The sequence below is a fragment of the Moschus berezovskii genome, chromosome 26 (assembly GCF_049115385.1).
Source record: "Moschus berezovskii isolate FMDL1 chromosome 26, NW_MosBer_1.0, whole genome shotgun sequence".
In the NCBI taxonomy this organism is placed as follows: domain Eukaryota; kingdom Metazoa; phylum Chordata; class Mammalia; order Artiodactyla; family Moschidae; genus Moschus; species Moschus berezovskii.
Window position 1 is genome coordinate 4,194,037 of NC_142485.1, and position 5,187 is coordinate 4,199,223.

The 5,187-nt window shown below is 45.7% G+C and overlaps 1 long non-coding RNA gene across 1 annotated transcript; it reads left to right on the top strand.

The window, feature by feature from the left end:
- The first annotated feature begins 847 nt into the window (after positions 1–847).
- LOC129549246 (uncharacterized) lies at positions 848–4,774 on the top strand. Its single transcript, XR_008684518.2, has 3 exons — positions 848–928; positions 1,960–2,072; positions 4,458–4,774. It is a non-coding gene; the product is annotated as an uncharacterized LOC129549246 (long non-coding RNA).
- Positions 4,775–5,187: the final 413 nt, after the last annotated feature.

The window sequence follows — 5,187 nt, forward strand, 5'->3', positions numbered from 1 at the left end:
GGCTTTTTAAAATGACTGTCAGTTTTTCTGCTTTAATTTTATCCTGAACCCAACCGTATAAACACGCAGCATCAGCCTCACCTGGAACTTGTTAGAAATGCAGCGTCTTGGGCCTCACCTGACTCACAGAACCAGCAGCTGCCTTTGAACACAACTTGTAGGTGAACCTTGTGGACATTAAAGTTGAGAAACTAAATTCTGACCTAGTCCTTCCACTTTATGGTAGAATTTCCAAAGAAAATGGACTCAGAGTTCGGTTTTATAAATTACGTTATTTAAAAATACTCGGTTTCCCTGGTGGCTCAGTGGTAAAGAACCTGCCTGCTGATACAGGAGACACGGGTGAGATCCCTGGGTTGGGAAGGTCCCCTGGAGTAGGAAGTGGCAACCAGTCCAGTATTCTTGCTTGGAAAATTCCATGGACAAAGAGGAGCATGACGGGTTACAGTCTGTAGGGTTGCCAAGAGTCAGACGCGACTTAGTGACTAAACAACAACAAAGAAAATACCATAATAATTGGAAGACAGTGAATCCCCAAGGTAGAAGCACCAGGATGGTTGCATTTACTGCGGGGCATCCTGCTGGCAGCTCAGACTGTGCTTAAGGTTTTAAGTGCAACGGTGCTGACGCAGTGACCCCCTGGCGCTGTCCCGGGAGTGGAGAGGAGGTTAGTGTGCGGTGAGGCAGGTCACGGGCAGAGAAGAGACACGCTGGTCAATGTACACGCGTGACACACTGTTGCCGGCAGAGATTCAGAAGTGGGACAGAAGCGTGAGTCATTCCGTGGGTGGAAGGTGGGGCAGAGGACGGGCTTCTCAGAGAAGATGACTTGATTTTATGAATTTCACCCGTGGGCAAGTCAGAAGCTGTTCCTGGCAGACAGACATGAAAACACTGAGAGAATTTCCTCTCTAAGGAAATTCATGAGGTTTGGTCTTGGGAATGTAAGCAGTGGGGTGGGGTGGGGGGTCGTGTTGAACATTAGGTGGATCGGAACCCAAATGATCTGGATGCCCCGTGAGTGCTAGGGAGCTCGGCTTGTGTCAGAGGGGCCTGAAGAATTTTAGATGGAGGTAAAACAGCCAGCTTGGTGCTTTCAAGATGTTCTTCTGGCTGGAGTGTGGCGGATGAGACGGGGCCAACGTAGAGCTGGGGAGACCAGGGTGCAGGCGGCTGCGGTGGCCCAGTGGAGACGTGATGATGCCAGGTGGTGCCAGGAGGTGGTGGCTGGGGACAGCTCAGGACAGAGTCCAAAAACAAGAGGAGGAAATTCTTTTCTCTGCACCACCAACTTCTCCCTCAAACCTTTTGAAGACAACGGTTCTTTGCTGAGTCGTAGTTAGAGCAAACACTTCCAGGTCTTTTTTTAATTTGTTTTGCTTAAAAAAAATTTTTTTTTTATGTAGACCTTTTTAAAGTCTTCATTGAATTGTTACAGTGTTGCTTCTGTTTTACATTTTGGTTTCCTGGCCACAAGGCATGTGGGATCTTGCTCCCAGACCAGGGAACAAACCCGCCACCCCTGCCCTGGAAGAAGTCTGAACTGTTGGGCAACCAGCAAAACCTCACCAGTTCTTTGAATTGCTGTTCACATGCCACGTTTTTGCATCTCTCTCTCTGTTAAGTACTTGGTTGAGTTCTCTCCCACATGCAATGGGGTGCCAAGAGTTAAAGAAAAGGTCAGGTGGAGTGGGGAGAGAGACCTAAAAGTTACTGGGTCCCCAAATATGCCAAGTGCGCCACAAACGTTGGTTCATTTAGTCACCACGGTCCTGCAAACTATTATTACCTCTGTTTCAGAAATGGAAAAAAATAAGGCCCTGGAGACTAAGGATCTCCTTTATTAGCTACAATGAGCCGAATCTGAATTTGCATCCAAAGATGGGTGATTCATATACTCAACTACTTGCACCTCAAGGATGCCTGACGGAGTTTAATCTACCACTTACTTCCCTCCAGGTTTGCTGAATGTACGGGTAGATGATCAATTGCCTTCTCCAGTTACACGCTTTGCCTACTGGATGAGGTCACTGGAACCAGTGGTCAAGGAGAGAAGGTCTCTGAGTGACCAGGTAGATGACACTAATTCTCTGGAAATTAAAAAAAAATAAGAAAAGATGTAACATGCAGATCCTAGTTGACTTTGTTTGTACACAGTTCTCTCCAGCTGAGCCATATGTTTCTGCAGCCCACACACAATTAAAAACATGTCAGGAATGAGTGGGAAGCAAGCGAGATCTCATAGCTGACAAGCTGACTTCAAGGGACGAGATGGGACAATGTGAAGAGAGCCCGAGATGTGGAAGTCAGGAAGCAGCAGTCATTGTTTTGGTCACTAACATAGGGGCAGACAGTCCCACAGACTCTGCTGGTTCTTGAAGGCATGACTATATTACAGCACAATGTATAGACCCTAGGAGTCAGGGTAAACGCCATGTCCCGCCTAAAGGACAAATTATCCATGTAACATCCCGGACCAGAGGGTCAGTCCAGTGTCTACAGGAGCCATTTTAGGGGTGTGACGATGCACATCTTTTTTCGGGTTAGAAGCTGTTGGCATTTACAGAAGATTCTTACACTCTGTTCAGCAAAATCTCTGAGTCATGGCTGCCAGTTGCTGTTGCTGTCGTGTCTGACTCTTGGCGACCCCATGGACTGCAGCGCGCCGGGCTTCCCTGTGCTTCACCGTCTCCCAGTTGCTCAGACTCAAGTTTACTGAGTCAGGGGTGCCATCCAACCATCTCGTCCTCGGTTGCCCGCTTCTTGTCAAGCTGCAAACACAGGCACAGCGTCCATCACGACAGTTCGTCTGCCCTTCAGTCTCTGCTGGAAGTCTTCCCGTCCGCCTCCCACCTCCTGCCTCGGAGGGGCAGCTCTTCCCCGGCCCGTTCTGCACCTGCTGCTTCCAGACAAGGGGCTCTAAGCAGGGAGAGGAGGAAAAGTTAAGGGAGACAGGAGCATTCTTACTTGACAGGCGCCACCCTACACTGGCTCCTAAATCTCAAAGATTTGGGGGTGTTTTTTTTTTTGGTTTGTTTTTGGCTTTTTATTCAAGTATACTTTATGGACAATGTTGTGTTAATTTCAACTGTACAGCAAAGTGACTCAGTTATGCATACATATATATTCTTTAAAAAATATGTATTTGGCTGCATGGGATTTTAGTTGCAGCATGCAGGCTTTTCATGGTGGCACATGAGATCTTTTTTTTGGGCCTGCGGACTTCTCTCCATTTGTGAGCTTGGGCTCCAGGGCACCTGGCATCTAGTACTTGCCATGAGTGACTTAGTTGCCCTGTGGCTTATAGGATCTTAGTTCCCTGACCAGGGTTTGAACCCGTATCCCCTGCATTGGAAGGTGAATTCTTAACCACTGGACCACCAGGTAAGTCCCTGCATTCTTTCTTATGTTCTATTCCTGTATGGTTTATCACAGGATATTGAATAGAGTTCCCCGTGCTGCAGAGTCCTTTTTTTTTTTTATTAAGTCTCAAAGTTTAATGAGCTCATGAATCACAGGGGGAGCTCATTAAAATCAGGATTCTGAGTCGGTAGGCCTAGGGTGGCCTCTGAGCCTCTGCATTTCTAATAAGCTCCCAGGCGACAGAGATGATGCTGAGCTATGGACCATACTCTGAGTAACAAGGATTTAGATGTTCCCCTGCAATTCATATGATGCAGCTAATTAATGTGATTCCTTGAATTCAGGTAACTCTCTTTCAGCTACAGCCCCTGGTAGGGGCTTTTACTACTTCGCTTTTAAAAAACCGTTGCCTTTGACTACTGGGGAACTGATAGATCACCCCCCCCCACCTTGTCAGAATACCTTTCAATATATCATCAAGTTTGGTTCTGCATACCTTTGACCTTCATTTCACTGTGAATACAGTTAACTTCCTAGACATCTGCCGCTCAGCCCCAGAGGACTGCAGCTTTCCATGATGGAGCAGGCACCACCCCCTGCCCCCCAGATGTAGGGAGTGCATGTAGGGCTCTCCCCATGGAGCTGTTGATAATCACACACTGGGCTTGGGATTGGAAAGAGTGGTTAAAGCTGACAGTGTAACTCTCTTGCAAGAAATTTCTTTACAATTCCTCTCTCCTTAGTCGATAATCGAACTCCTTTACATTCTCAGTCTGGGTGAAGGGTCATGTATCCTGTAACCAGTTCTAGATATTTCTTTTGAAAATTTACACGTTGGTGGCTGTGCTCGAAACTGAGTTTTGTATCTCATGAACTGCTGTGTATCTCTGTGTTTCTCTTCTCTATGATAAGCATCTTGTTTCCATGTAATACGGTCTCTGAATATTTGCCAATTTCTAGATGCTTTCTCCAACCCACTCCAGTACTCTTGCCTGGAAAATCCCATGGACGAAGGAGCCTGGTAGGCTACAGTCCATGGGGTCCCGAAGAGACGGACACAACTGAGCAACTTCACTTTCCCTTTTTACTTTCAGGTATTGGAAAAGGAAATGGCAACCCACTCCATTGTTCTTGCCTAGAGAATTGCATGGACGGGGGAGCCTGGTGGGCTGCCGTCTATGGGGTCACACAGAGTTGGACACGACTGAAGAGACTTAGCAGCAGCAGCAGATGCTTTCTCATTTGTCAATAATCCACCTAAAATAAGGTACCTAGAATCAGACACAGAATTCCATATAGACTCTCCCAGTGCAGAGTTTATTAAGGTGGTGTTTTTCTATCCCCTACATGTGTGACTTCATTAATGCTCTTGGCAGTTGAATGTACGTGGGAGAGAAAAAGAAGAAGGGGAAAAAGGAGGAATCAATAAATGTATAATCTGTTTTAAAAACTGGAGTGTAGTTGATTTAAATGTTGTGTTAGTTTCTGGTGTACAGCAAAGTGATTCAGATATATATATATATATACACGCGCACGCATGTATTCTTTTTCATATTCTTTTCCATTATGGTTTACTTTAGGATATTAATTGTAGAGTTCCTTGTGTTATACAGTAGGACCCTGTTGTTTACCATCTTCATGTACAGTAGTGTGTATTTGCTAATCCTAATCTCCTAATTTATCCACCTTACCGCCACTTTTCCTCTTTGGTAACCGTAAGTTTGTTTTCAAAGCCTGTGGATCCATTTCTGTTTTGTAAATAAGTTCATTTGTATCATTTTTTTTAGATTCTATATATAAATGATATCATATGGTATTCGTCTC